This window comes from Triticum aestivum, chromosome 4D (assembly GCF_018294505.1).
Source record: "Triticum aestivum cultivar Chinese Spring chromosome 4D, IWGSC CS RefSeq v2.1, whole genome shotgun sequence".
Classification (NCBI taxonomy): domain Eukaryota; kingdom Viridiplantae; phylum Streptophyta; class Magnoliopsida; order Poales; family Poaceae; genus Triticum; species Triticum aestivum.
Window position 1 is genome coordinate 211418308 of NC_057805.1, and position 16345 is coordinate 211434652.

Consider the following 16345-nt stretch of genomic DNA (forward strand, 5'->3'; position numbering starts at 1 on the left):
CTGTGGTCTCTCTTCTGACGGGTCAGGGGCACGGTAGGACATGATTTCCTTCTTAGGCAGATATCCGGACTTAACAAAATTGGCTAGGGTCTCGTTGGTGACGTTGGACCTCATCCAGTTGCAAGTGATGGGAGCCTTGGGAGGCATGGTGAAAGTTGGCGGTCTATGACAAAAAGGAAAAATGTCCTGGTTAATTATAAGCCGGAGATCTACAGTTCAAAACTAAGGTGGCGGCTTATGAAGGGGACTAATGGTATATACTCAAATACAGTGGGTTATTTAAGCCGGAGGATTCTACGAAGCATGGTTTCCTTTAAGCCGGAAGATTCTACGTCGCGTGGTTTCTTTAAACCGGAATTGTAAGCCGCCAAGATTCAATGGTTGCAGTTTTTACTAAGTGTGGTAAAACAGGTTTCACATATTGCAGTAACTTTTTTGAATCAAAATGGTCGAGCAAAAGAAAAAATTTCTAGACCTAGAAACAGCAGTGAGGGAGTTCTTGGGTTCAAACAGAGTTCTTATGCAGTTCAAGGAAGGCTACTTGCGTGTGAAATGGATCTTAAACAACCACCGCACTAGTTCTATGCAGGACTAACATCAAGCAGGAGCAGTAACTAGGAGAACTACCGAACTTGCGGGCAATGGTGACGAACACGAAGAACGTGGAGAACCCTACTGCAGATCTACTCTACGGGGTGGTGAGAACTTACCGGAGCTGAAGAGGTGCGGGAGTCGCCGCCGTTTATCTGGTCCGAGTCAGGGTGATGCAGCGGCCAAGGTTGACGAAGACCGGAGGCGAGACGACGGCGGCGGAGTGCGAGCTCAGTGAGAAAGGCAGCGGCGCGAGGAGGAAGAAGGGAGCGTGAGAAGAGCCCGTCGGGCCGGCCTATTTATAAGGCAAGGTCATAAGTGGGCGCGAGATTCAAGGAGACCACGGCGTGGTTATCTCCCCCCACGACGCCTCGATTTTCGGAATGGCAGTAAAAGCAACGATCCGTTGCGGATCTGGTGGAGTAAAAAACGGGCTTAATGGAAGATGACGTCACGGCGGATTATCCGGAGGCCAGAGGATGACGTCATGCCGGGTTATGGCCTTCACATGAATGGTAAGCCGGAGATTTTTTCTGTCGGCAGAGTTGAAGATTGACATGAGCCGGCTCAAATCAATCTGGGGCCTAATGTTGAGGATATAGACCTTAGAGTCACCCGCCAGGAGGGGCCGGGTTACTCGTATGGTCGTTGCCAGAAGCCCGGAGCCAAGCTTGAAGACGATGGGCCAGAGATGGGCTAAGACCCGGATATGGCTTAAAGCCCGTGGTTACAATCATTATTATGGTAGAACTTGTAGTGTAAGGCAAGTATAGTTGAGAGTCCGAGCCGGACACTCTTATGAGCCGGACCAGGACTCTAAGGGCTGCTGGGCGTCAGCCTCCCTATATAAAGGGACGACCCGGCAGCGGTTTAGGGACAAGAACAATTTCATCGAGAGCCGGGCATAGCAGTTTAGCTCCCTGGTGATCGTAACCCTAATCAATACCACCTCAAACTGGACGTAGGCTTTTACCTTCACCGTAAGGGGCCGAACCAGTATAAACCCTCGTGTTCCTTGTCCCATATTAACCCCTTCAAGCTTCCTAGTTGCGATGGCTCCACGACTAAGTCCTAGCTCGAGGACATCTGTCGTGACAATTCCACGACATCTACCTTTCATGAAGTTCTTCTTGTCTTTCCTGAACTTATGGCGAGGATCCAGGAACTGTCTATGCAAGTCGAAGCAAGAAAACTTGCGACCCGCCTACAACCAACGAAACTCAAGAGCTGCCTTGCATGTGGGGCACGGGAACCTTCCATGCACACACCAGCCAACGAATAGCGCATACGCCGCCAAGTCATGCGTTGAGTACATGTACCAGACACGCATTATGAAGTTCTGTTTGCTAAAGGCGTCGTACGTCTTGAACCCATCATCCCAAGCTTCTTGCAATTCGTCCTTAAGCGCCTGCATGTACACATTCATATTCTTCCCCGGATAGTTCGGCCCTGGAATTAGCAACGTCAGGAAAATGTTCTGTCTTTGCATAACCTTTCTGGGGGGAGATCGAGTGGAAAGACAAATACGTGCCAACAACTGTATTGGGTTGCCGTCAGACCAAAGACAATGAACCCATCCGTGCTGATGGTGACTCGAGGATGCCTTGGATCTGCCGCTTTTTCCGCATGTAATGCATCGAAGCGCTTCCACGCTTCACCATCCGATGTGTGTACCATCATCGGATTCCCATCTGCATCTAGTTCGGTTCTTTTGCCCATTTTGTGCCATGTCATCTGTCTGGCCGTCTCTTCGACCATGAAAAGACGTTGAAGTCTTGGTATGATTGGCATATACCGAAGAACATTAATGGGGATTTTGGTCTGCATCTTCTCATCCATACCGTTGTCTACCACAATATACCTGAAAGAGTTGCAAATGGGACAATAGTTCAAGTCCGCATACTCAAGCCTAAATAAGGAACATCCTTTCTCACAGGCATGTATCTTCTCATAGGGCATCTTAAGAGCACGGAGGATTTTGTCTGACTGGTACAGGTTTGCAGGCATTACATGGCCTTTGGGTAGAAAGCATCCAAATACTGTCATCATCGTGTCGTAGCATTCTCTGCCCAAGTTGAATTGAGCCTTCAGAGCCATTATTTCTGAGATGGCATCCAGCTGACAAAGCTCAGTGTGCCCGTGGAGAGGACGTTTTGAAGACTCCAATATTTCATTGAAGGCCTTTGTAGATTCCTCCATCTCATCGTCTGAATCCCGAGCATCATCAAAGTTTTGCATCATGTCTTCCATCCCGGTACCATGCTCGTCGGTGCGACGACGAACCACCTCAGCTCTGGCACGTTGGGGCAGACTCACCATGAAATGTCCACACCGTATAACCGGGCGTAAAACCACTCTTCTGCAGGTGTTTGCCCATTTCATCCTCTGTCCTCTTTTCCCAATTGTTGCACCAGACACAGGAGCACCAGTTTTTCCTCTGGTCATTTGCAAATGCGGCTTTCACAAACCCCTTGATTTTTGTTAACCATTCATTAGTAATCTCTTTCTGACTAGTGTGACCGGTGTACATCCAAGCACAATCACTCATCTTGCCTACCTACACTCTCATAGGTAAAGATAGGTCCATCAACATGTATATTCATTAGTTAATCTAGTTTGTCAATTTTATTACGTCCATGCAACCTACACTCTAATAGGTAAAGATAGGTCCTAATCTCACCCGAGTATGTGTAGATTGAGTACATTCTCCATGCTCTACCCCATTTTGAGAAAAAAATCGGCAGCACCTCCCCGCTGTTCTCCAAATACACGTCTCGACAAAGAGCCAAGAGAATGTGCATACAGATAACAACAGGGGGGCCCTGCCAAAATTTTGTCTCGGAATGGGGTAGAGCATGGAGAATGTACCCAATCTACACATACTCGGGCTGTCCGTGGAAATCGCTGGACAATCCGAATGAGTGATGACCCACAAGTATAGGGGATCTATCGAAGTCCTTTCGATAAGTAAGAGTGTCGAACCCAACGAGCAGAAGGAAATGACAAGCGGTTTTCAGCAAGGTATTCTCTGCAAGCACTGAAATTATCGGTAACAGATAGTTGTGTGGTAAGATAATTTGTAATGGGTAACAAGTAACAAAAGTAACTAAGGTGCAGCAATGTAATGCCCCGGACAAAACCGCCGGTGGTCGTTACTCTTGGCGGGATCTAGACTGGCCTCACAGATCAATACTAGTCTTTTCTGCACACTTTGTCCTCACTCGCGCGCACCCGGGAGCAACTTCCCGGTCGGTCACCCATCCTAAAATTACTCCAAGATGAGCACGCTTAACTTAGGAGTTCTTTCTGAATGGGCTCCCGGAAAAGAAGGAATTCCTTATTGATATGAGTAGTCTATCATCCCTAATAAGACAGGCTATCACATACACCCCCACTCAGAGGAACCGACGTCTTCGTCGGGCCACATGAACGTTCCCTCTTGGCACACACGTCTGTGCATCCAGTCCAGTACATGTGCCATGCCGTGTGCCACGACGGGTCACAAACATCATGAACAACATGACCACGCACCTGTCCGCAAACATTCGTGTAATCGTGAGGGTCAGCTCTGATACCAACTTGTAACGCCCCGGACACACCCGCCGGTGGTCGTTACTCCTGGCGGGATCTAGACTAGCGTCACATATCAATACTAGTCTTTTCTGCACACTTTGTCCTCACTCGTGCACACCCGGGAGCAACTTCCCGGCTGGTCACCCATCCTGAAATTACTCCAAGCTGAGCACACTTAACTTCAGAGTTCTTTCCGAATGGGCTCGCGAAAAAGAAGGAATTCCTTATTGATATGAGTAGTCTATCATCCTAATAAGCCAGGCTATCACAAGCAAGGTGGCCCAATCCTTTTTGTAGCAAAGGACAAGCCTGGACAAACTCTTATATAAAGCAAAGCACTCCCGAGGACACATGGGAATTACTGTCAAGCTAGTTTTCATCATGCTCATATGATTCGCGTTCGTTGCTTTGATAATTTGATATGTGGGTGGACCGGTGCTTGGGTGCGAGCCTTCCTTGGACAAGCCTCCCACTTATGATTAACCCCTCTCACAAGCATCTGCAACTACGAAAGAAGAATTAGGGTAAACCTAACCATATCATGAAACATATGAATCCAAATCAACCCTTACGAATCAACGCATAAACTAGGGTTTAAGTTTCTGCCACTCTAGCAACCCATCATCTACTTATTACTTCCCAATGCCTTCCCCTAGGCCCAAACAATGGTGAAGTGTCATGTATTTGATGTTCACATAACACCACTAGAGGAGAGACAACATACATCTCATCAAAATATCGAACGAATACCAAATTCACATGATTACTTATAACAAGACTTCTCCCATGTCCTCAGGAACAAACGAAACTACTCACAAAGCATATTCATGTTCATAATTAGATGAGTATTAATTATCATTAAGGATCTAAAAATATAATCTTCCACCGAATAAACCAACTAGCATCAATTACAAGGAGTAATAAACACTACTAGCAACCCACATGTACCAATCTGAGGTTTTGGGACAAAGATCGGATACAAGAGATGAACTAGGGTTTGAGAGGAGATGGTGCTGGTGAAGATGTTGATGGAGATTGACCCCCTCTCGATGAGAGGATTGTTGGTGATGACGATGGCGATGATTTCCCCCTCCCGGAGAGAAGTTTCCCCTACAGAACAGCTCCGCCAGAGCCCTAGATTGGTTCTGCCCAAGTTCCACCTCGAGACGGCGGCGCTTCGTCCCGAAAGCTTCCTTCTGATTTTTCCAGGTCAAAACACACCATATAGCAGAAGATGGGCGTCGGGGGCCTGCCAGGGGGCCCACAAGGACGGGGGGCGCGCCAGGGAGGTAGGGCGCGCCCTCCACCCATGTGGATGGTAGGTGGCCCCCCTCTGGTACTTTCTTCGCCCAATATTTTTTATATATTCCAAAAATATTCTCCATGAAGTTTCAGGAGTTTTGGAGTTGTGCAGAATAGGTCTCTAATATTTGCTCCTTTTCCAGTCCAGAATTCCAGCTGTCGGCATTCTCCCTCTTCATGTAAACCATATAAAATGGGGCCAATTCCATTTTCCCCTAACTTTGTCCCGACCTCATCTTTACCCCTAAATAAAAACAGTGCTCAACTTTGCCCCTCTTCTGTTAAGTGCGCTTATAGAAATGCCCTTCCGTACATTTTCCGTCCAGTCAAAGGCCTTTGACCGTTAGATTTTTCTATACGCGCACTTAACGGTCAAAGGCCTTTGATTGGACGGAAAATGTACGGAAGGGCATTTCTATAAGCGCACTTAACGGAAGAGGGGCAAAGTTGAGCACTGTTTTTATTTAGGGGTAAAGATGAGGTTGGGACAAAGTTAGGGGGGGAAATGTAAATCTCCCTATAAAATAAGAGAGAAAAGGCATAAGTATTGTGATATAATGTGTAATAGCAGCCTATAATGCAGTAAATATCAATATAAAAGCATGATGCAAAATGGATGTATCAACTCCCCCAAGCTTAGACCTCATTTGTCCTCAAGCGAAAGCCGAAATCGAAAAATGTGTCCACATGTTTAGAGATAGAGGTGTCAATAAAATAAAATATGGACATGAGGGCATCATGATCATCTTTAGAACAACAACATATAATGCCATATAATTTGTTATGGTAAAGTAACAATTCATTCACAAGATAAAGTATGAATCAGAAACTTCATTGAAAACTAACAAACTATGATCTCAGTCATTGAAGCAATTGCAATTTATCATAACATCGGAAAGAGTCAATATAAGAGCTTTTCAGCAAGTCCACATACTCAACTATCATTTAGTCTTACACAATTGCTAACACTCACGCGATACTTTATGGGTTCAAAGCTTTAATCGGACACAGAGAAAGATAGGGGCTTATAGTTTTGCCTCCCAACCTTTTACCTCATGGGCAATGTCAACAATAATACATCGGTATGGACACCTCCCCCAAGCTTGGCAGTTGCCAAGGGGAGTGCCCATACCCATGTATTTATGTCTCTTTCTTTGGAGGTGATGATGTGATATTCTTGGTGATGATGCCCCTTAAGATGCGATTCTCCTCCTCGAGCTTATTATTTTGCTGCTTAAGATCCATTATTTCCTTGTGAAGTGTACCTGTGACGGCTAGAGCTCTTATCACCCAAGGATGTTTCATAGCTGCGGGAGAAAAACTAACACTCTTTTTCATATTTTCATAAGAGATAAATCTAGCATTAGGAGGGATGAACGAGTTTGGTATTGCTGAGCTCTGAAGTTCCTCCAACATGAATCTAGCTTGAAGGCGAGAGGTAACTTCCTGATCCTCCTCCATGGCATCCATACTTTTCAAGTCGACCTCCATTTCTTCCTCCTTTGCTTGCCCGAAGTGGTTAGCTTCGATGTATGCTCTTGGGCCCGGTGTCGGGTGAGATACACGACTCTCCCCGTCCGACTCTTGCAAAGACATCTTGCTCCAAATCTGCTGCAGAAAGAACTCAAAACGAAAATAGGGGATTTTGTCGTGGTACTATGGTTAAAACCTTCGGGAGATTATATAATGAATTTTTGCCGACCATAAGAAGTATCGTGCAAGAAAACGGAGTCCGGAGGGCACATGAGGTGGCCACAAGGTAGGGGGCGCACCGAGGGGGTAGGGCGCGCCCTCCACCCTTGTGGTGGCCTCGTGTATCTTTCGGACTACTTTTAATTTTCCTAATTTTTTAAATATTCCAAAACAGAGAAAAATTGCCATTGGAAACGTTTTAGAGTCGGTTTACTTACCGTACCACATACCTATTCCTTTTCGGAGTCTGAAACATTCTAGAAAGTGTCCCTTATGTACTCCTTCGGTGTTATGGTGTCAATTATATTGGTCTCAACATTTATGGGAGTACCTGAGATATAATGTTTGATTCTTTGACCGTTTACCACCTTCATATTTGTGCCTTCGGCGTTGTTGATTTTTATGGCACCGGAATGATAGACCTCCTCGATAATGTAAGGACCTTCCCATTTAGAGAGAAGTTTTCCTGCAAAATATCTTAAACGAGAGTTGTATAGCAAAACATGATCACCTACATTAAACTCATGCTTTTGTATCCTCTTATCATGCCATCTTTTAACTTTTTCTTTAAACAAGTTGGCATTCTCATAGGCTTGAGTTCTCCATTCATCAAGCGAGCTAATGTCAAATAACCTCTTCTCACCGGCAAGTTTGAAATCATAATTGAGCTCTTTAATAGCCCAATATGCCTTATGTTCTAGTTCGAGAGGTAAGTGACATGCCTTTCCATAAACCATTTTATACGGAGACATACCCATAGGGTTCTTATAAGCAGTTCTATAAGCCCATAATGCATCATCAAGTTTCTTAGACCAATTCTTCCTAGATCTATTAACAGTCTTTTGCAAAATCAATTTAATCTCTCTATTGCTCAATTCTACTTGACCACTAGACCGAGGATGATATGGAGATGCAATTCTATGGTTAACATCATACTTAGCAAGCATTTTACGGAAAGCACCATGAATAGAATGTGAACCACCACCAGTCCTTAAATATCTAGGGACTCCAAACCTCGGAAAAATAACTTCTTTAAGCATCTTAATAGAAGTGTAATGATCAGCACTACTAGTTGGAATAGCTTCTACCCACTTAGCAATGTAATCAACAACAACTAAAATATGTGTATACCCATTAGAGGAAGGAAAATGTCACATATAATCAAAACCCGAAACATCAAATGGTTCAATAACAAGTGAATAATTCATAGGCATTTCCTGATGTCTACAAATATTGCCAATTTTCTGGCATTCATCACAATACAAGACAAACTTACGAGCATCCTTGAAGAGAGGAGGCCAATAAAAACCAGATTGCAATACCTTATGTGCAGTTATATCTCCAGCGTGGTGTTCTCCGTAAGACTTGGAGTGGCACTTCCATAAGGATCTGTCCCTGTTCATGCTTAGGTACACAACATCTAATAACACCATCTACTCCTTCTTTATAAAGGTGTGGGTCATCCCAAAAGTAATGTCTTAAATCATAGAATTTTTTTCTTTTGCTGGTATGTGAAACTAGGTGGTATAAATTTAGCAACAATGTAATTAGCATAATCAGCATACCATGGAGTATTACGAGAAGCATTTATGACAACCAATTTTTAATCAGGAAAGCTATCATCAATAGGCAGTGGGTCATCAAGAACATTTTCTAACCTAGACAAGCCGTCTGCAACGGGGTTCTCAACTCCCTTTCTATCAATAATATGCAAATAAAATTCTTGTAGCAAGAGAACCCATCTAATAAGTCTAGGTTTAGCATCTTTCTTTTCCATAAGATATTTAGTAGCAGCATGACCAGTGTGAAAAGTCACTTTGGAATCAACAATATAAGATCTGAACTTATCACAAGCAAATACAACTGCTAAAAATTCTTTTTTTGTAGTAGCATAATTTCTCTGGGCACTGTCTAGAGTTTTACTAGCATAATGAATAACATTCAATTTCTTATCAACTCTTTGTCCTAGAACAGCACCAATAGCATGATCACTAGCATCACACATAATTTTAAAGGGTAAATTCCAATCAGGTGGCTGAACAATAGGTGCAGAAATCAAGGCTTTCTTAAGTATTTCAAATGCTTCTACACAATCATCATCAAAAACAAAAGGAACATCTTTTTGCAAGAGATTAGTAAGAGGCCTAGAAATTTTAGAGAAGTCTTTAATAAACCTCCTATAGAAACCAGCATGACCAAGGAAACTTCTTATGCCTTTGATATCTTTAGGACACAACATCTTTTCAATAGCGTCTACTTTAGCTTTATCAACTTCAATATGTCTTTCAGAAATTTTATGCCCCAAGACAATACCTTCATTAACCATAAAGTGGCACTTCTCCCAATTCAAGACAAGATTAGTTTCTTCACATCTCTGCAAAACTCGATCAAGGTTGCTTAAGCAATCATCAAAAGAAGTTTCGTAAACGGAGAAGTCATCCATGAAAACCTCAACAATCTTTTCACAAAAATCAAAGAATATAGTAGTCATACATCTTTGAAAGGTAGCAGATGCATTGCATAAACCAAAAGGCATACGCCTATAAGCAAAGGTACTGAAAGGGCAAGTGAAAGTGGTCTTCTCCTGATCATCTTTTGACACAGGTATTTGAGAAAAAACAGAATAACCATCTAGAAAGCAAAAATGTGTATGTTTGGATAGTCTTTCTAGCATTTGATCAATAAAAGGCAGGGGGTAATGATATTTCCTAGTAGCCTTATTCAATTTGCAAAAATCAATTATCATTCTATAACCTGTAACAATTCTATGTGGAATCAATTCATTCTTATCATTAGGAAAAACAGTAATACCTCCCTTCTTAGGGACACAATGAATGGGAATTACCCATCTACTATCAGCAATAGGATAAATTATACCTGCCTCCAGAATCTTTAGTATTTCATTTCTTACCACTTCTTTCACCTTAGGATTTAACCGTTGTTGGTGATCAACAAATGGTTTAGCGTCAGGCTCCAAATTAATTTTGTGCTGACATAGAGTGGGACTAATGCCCTTAAGATCATCAAGAGTATATCAAATAGCGGCACGGTGCTTCTTCAGAGTTTCCAATAATTTCTTTTCTTCATGCTCTGAAAGGTTAGCACTAATAATAACAGGATATATCTTCTTTTCATCAAGATAAGCATATTTCAAAGTATCAGGTAATTGTTTAAGCTCAAACACGGGATCACCCTTGGGTGGAGGAGGATCCCCAAGGATTTCAACAGGCAAATAGTGTTTCAAAATAGGCCCCTGATTAAAGAATATTTCATCTATTCCCTTCTTTCATTCATAAACGTATCATTTTCATGGTCTAGAAAATATTGTTCTAAAGTATCAATAGGAGGCACAACATTAGAAGCAAGACCAATAATTTCATCCTTACTAAGCAATTCTTTATCATGGGGTTGTCTACGAAATTTAGAGAAATTAAAATCATGAGACATATCCCCTAAACCGACAGTAACAATATCTTTCTCGCAGTCTATCTTAGTATTAACAGTATTCAAGAAAGGTCTACCAAATATAATGGGACAAAAATCATCTTGTGGGGAAGCAAGAACAAGAAAATCAGTAGGGTATTCTATTTTCCCACACAAGACTTCAACATCTCTAACAATCCTTGTTGGTGAAATAGTATCTCTATTGGCAAGCTTAATAGTAACATCAATATCTTCTATCTCAGCAGGTGCAATATCATTCATAATTTCTTGGTACAAGGTATAAGGAATTGCACTCACACTAGCACCCACATCACATAAGCCATGATAACAATGATCTCCAATTTTAACGGAAACAACAGGCATGCCAACAACATGTCTATGTTTATCTTTAGTATCAGGTTTAGCAATTCTAGCAGCTTCATCATAGAAATAAATAACATGCCCATCAATGTTATTGACCAAAGATCTTTAACCATAGCAATACTAGGTTCAACTTTAATTTATTCAGGGGGTGTAGGTGTTCTAGTATAACTCTTACGAACCACAGTTGAAGCTTTAGCATGATCCTTTATTCTAACAGGGAAAGGTGGTTTCTCAATATAAGGAGTAGGAACAATAGGATCAACATTATAAGTAATAGTTTCTCCTTCAACTTTAATAGGTTCAACTACTTTAACTTCAATGGGAGGATGATATTTAAGACACTTCTCCTTAGGGAGATCAACATGAGTAGAAAAACATTCACAGAAAGAAGCTACTATCTCAGAGTCAAGTCCATATTTAGTGCTAAAATCATGAAAAGCATCGGTATCCATAAAAGATTTAACACAATCAAACTTAAGGTTTATGCCTGAGTCTTCACCTTCGTCGAGTTCCCAATCTTCAGAGTTGTGTTTAATTCTTTCCAATAAATCCCATTTGTATTCAATATCCTTCTTCATAAAAGAACCAGTACAAGAAGTATCGAGCATGGATCGATCATTATGAGAAAGCTGAGCATAAATTTTTTGAATAATAATTTCTCTTGAGAGCTCATGATTGGGGCATGAATATAACATTGACTAAAGCCTCCCCCAAGCTTGAGCGATACTTTATCCATCACAAGGCCAAAAATTATATATATAATTCCGATCACGATGAACCAGATGCATAGGATAAAACTTGTGATGAAATTCCAATTTCAATCGGTTGTAGTTCCATGATCCAATATCATCACATAGCCTATACCATGTGAATGCCCTTCCTTTCAAATATAAAGGGAAGACCTTCTTCTTGACAACATCCTCGGGCATACCTGCAAGCTTAAATAATCCACACACTTCATCCACATAGATTAGGTGCATATCAGGATGTAATGTTCCATCTCCTGCATAAGGATTAGCTAGCAGTTTCTCTATCATACCCGAAGGAATTTCATAATAAATATTTTTAGTAGACGCAGTAGGTTGAGGAGCAACTCTTTTCTCTTCAGGTCGAGGTGAAGATACCCCGAACAAGCCCCTCAAAGGGTTATTTTCCATAGTTACAAGTGACAGTAAATTTCAACACACTATGTAAATGTTTCCTTACCAAATTCCACTTACCAAAGGCGCTTCACTCCCCGGCAACGGCGCCAGAAAAGAGTCTTGATGACCCACAAGTATAGGGGGTCTATCGAAGTCCTTTCGATAAGCAAGAGTGTCGAACCCAACGAGGAGCAGAAGGAAATGACAAGCGGTTTTCAGCAAGGTATTCTCTGCAAGCACTGAAATTATCGGTAACAGATAGTTGTGTGGTAAGATAATTCGTAATGGGTATCAAGTAACAAAAGTAACTAAGGTGCAGCAAGGTGGACCAATCCTTTTTGTAGCAAAGGACAAGCCTGGACAAACTCTTATATAAAGCAAAGCGCTCCCGAGGACACATGGGAATTACTGTCAAGCTAGTTTTCATCATGCTCATATGATTCGCGTTCGTTACTTTGACAATTTGATATGTTGGTGGACTGGTGCTTGGGTGTTGCCCTTACTTGGGAAGCCTCCCACTTATGATTAACCCCTCTCGCAAGCATCCGCAACTGCGAAATAAGAATTAAGGTAAACCTAACCATAGCATGAAACATATGGATCCAAATCAGTCCCTTACGAAGCAACGCATAAACTAGGGTTTAAGCTTCTGTCACTCTAGCAACCCATAATCTACTTATTACTTCCCAGTGCCTTCCCCTAGGCCCAAACAATGGTGAAGTGTCATGTATTTGACATTCACATAACACCACTAGAGGAAAGATAACATACATCTCATCAAAATATCGAACGAGTACCAAATTCACATGATTACTTATAACAAGACTTCTCCCATGTCCTTAGGAACAAACATAACTACTCATAAAGCATATTCATGTTCATAATCATAGGAGTATTAATTATCATTAAGGATATGAAAATATAATCTTCCACCGAATAAACCAACTAGCATCAATTACAAGGAGTAATCAACACTACTAGCAACCCACAGGTACCAATCTGAGGTTCTGAGACAAAAGATCGGATACAAGAGATGAACCAGGGTTTGAGAGGAGATTGTGCTGGTGAAGATGTTGATGGAGATTGACCCCCTCTCGATGAGAGGATCGTTGGTGATGACGATGGCGATGATTTCCCCTCCCGAAGAGAAGTTTCCCCGGCAGAACAGCTCCGTTGGAGGCCTAGATTGGTTCTACCCAAGTTCCGCCTCGAGACGGCGGTGCTTCGTCCCAAAAGCTTCCTTTTGATTTTTTCCAGGTCGAAACACACCATATAGCAGAAGATGGGCGTCGGGGGCCTGCCAGGGGGCCCACAAGGACGGGGGTCGCGTCCTCCACCCTTGTGGATGGCAAGTGGCCCCCTCTGGTACTTTCTTCGCCCAATATTTTTTATATATTCCAAAAATATTCTCCGTGAAGTTTCAGGACTTTTGGAGTTGTGCAGAATAGGCCTCTAATATTTGCTCCTTTTCCAGTCCAGAATTCCAACTGCCGGCATTCTCCCTCTTCATGTAAACCTTATAAAATAAGAGAGAAAAGGTATAAGTATTGTGATATAATTTGTAATAACAGCCCATAATGCAATAAATATCAATATAAAAGCATGATGTAAAATGGACGTATCAATGAGTTACGGTGATAAATATGCAACTGAATGCATCTTCCTGAGCGGAACTGATATGTTGAGCGAGCAATGGATCGTTTTCTTTTTTAAGATCTTCATGAGACGCTCTCAGTTTCTCTAGCTCTTGCTTCCTTTGAAGATAATCATAGGAAAGCTTCTCATGAGTAGCTGAGAGGGTTTCATGACGACTTTCAAGTTCTTTGTACTTAACGCGAAGATTTTTGATGTCTTCGATTAAGGACTGAGTTCGATTCATTTCCTCGTCCAACAGGTCATCGCTTTTGTCTAACAATTTTTGAATCTTTTCCATGGCTGTTTGTTGTTTGGTTGCAATTTTAGCAAGTGTCCTATAACTGGGGTTGGATTCACATTCAGAGTCATCTTCACTAGAGGTCTGAAAGTAAGCATCGCGAGAGTTTACCTTGGCACCTCGTGCCATGAAGCAGAAGGTGGGAGCAGAGTCGTCGTCATAGTTCTCTTCAGCGTCGGCGTTGTGACCATTGTCTTCAGTGTTGAAGATGGACTTGGCGACGAATGCTGAAGCTAGAGCCAGGCTTGCCACGCCTGAATCAGACTCCTCCTCAGACTCCACCTCTGCCTCCTCAAAAGCGGACTCCTCCTCTAAATCCATTTCCTTCCCAATGAAAGCACATGCCTTGCCAGATGAGCTCTTCTTGTAAGATGAAGACTTTGATGACGACTTTGAAGAAGACTTTGAGGATTTATTGTTCTTCTTGTCGTCAGAGTCATATTCCTTGCTCTTCTTCTTTTTCTTTGCTTCCTTACCCCATTGAGGACATTTAGATATGTAGTGGCCTGGCTTCTTGCATTTGTGGCATGTTCTCTTCTTGTAGCCACGAGTGGAAGCCTCATCATTCTTGGAGCTGGATCTTGAAGACTTTCCGAAGCGAGTCTTCTTGGAGAACTTTTGGAACTTCCTCACAAGCATTGCTAGCTCTTTGCCAATGTCTTAGGATCATCAGAACTGCAGTCAGATTCTTCATATGAGGATATATCCTTTGGCTTCAAAGCACGAGATCGGCCGTAGTTGGGACCATAATATCTCTCTTTTAAGATAGCTAGAATTCATGTGTGTTGAGCCTCTCAAGTATGTCAGATGGATCGAGATCTTTGAAGTCAAGGCGCTCTTGGATCATCAAGGGCAGAGTGTCAAAGGAGCTGTAAAGTGATCTCATTAGCTTCTTCACTATTTCATGCTTGGTGATCTTAGTGGCGCCAAGTGCACGAAGCTCATTTGTGATATCAGTGAGGCGGTCGAAAGTGAGCTGGACATTCTCATTGTCATTCCTCTTGAATCTGTTAAAGAGATTGCAAAGCACATCAATTCTTGAGTCTCTTTGAGTTGAGACACCTTCGTTGACCTTGGACAACAAGTCCCAGACTAGCTTTGCAGATTCCAAATCGCTCACACGGCCATACTGCCCTTTGGTCAGATGACCATAGATGATGTTCTTGGCGGTTGAGTCCAGTTGCGCGAATCTCTTGACATCAACGGCGGTGACGCCTTCACCAAATTTGGGGACAATAGTCTTGACGACATACCAGAGATCGATGTCAATGGCTTCAAGATGCATGTGCATCTTATTCTTCCAGTAGGGGTAATCAGTGCCATCAAAGACGGGGCACGTAACGGAGAATTTGATTATCCCTGCAGTCGACATAGCTAAAACTCCAGGTGGTTAAACCGAATCACACAGAACAAGGGAGCACCTTGTTGTGATACCAATTGAAAGTGTTAGTTATCGACTAAAGGGGGGTGAATAGGCGATTTTATGAATGTATTTGAAAGATGCAAGATCTTCAAAGACAGACAACCAAACAACACCTATAAGATATACAACGGAAGATAAGCTATGCTAGATAGACCATAGTCAAGTAAACAGTACAGTGAAAGCACGAAGACTAATGGCAACCAGGTAGAACAGATCAGAATGGAAGATAGTATGAAGCCAAACATGTGAAAGTCTTCACACAATGAAGTCAAACAGATCAGCAAGCAAGCAATGACTTCACAAAGACAAACTGAAATGTAAAGGAGTTAGGGGATACAACCAGTTGCTTGATGAAGACAAGGATTTGGTAGACCAATTCCAGTTGCTGTGACAACTGTACGCGTGGTTAGGGAGGCTGAGATTGAACTCAGAAGACCACGTCTTCACCTTATTCCCCTTTAGCTAAGGACACTTAGTCCTCGCCCAATCACTCATGTAAGTCTTCAATGTAGACTTCCAAACCTTCACAAACTCCATTCATCGGCGATCCACAATGACTCTTGGATCCTCAGAACGTGACGCCTAACTGGCTGGAGGATACATAGTCCTCAAGTGTAACAAGTCTTCAGATCATGCGGACAGAAAGACTTTAGTGATGCCTAACACTCTTTGGCACTGGGTGCTTTGGGCTTTGTCCTCGCAAGGTTTCTCTCTCAAAGGCTTCGGAGGTGGGTTGCTCTCGAACGACAAAAGTCGTGCACTAACTCTGAGCAGCCACCAATTTATGGTGTAGGGGGTGGGCTATTTATAGCCAGGAGGCAACCCGACATGATATGTCTGAAAAGACCCTTGGTCACTAAGGAACCGACACGCATCCAATGG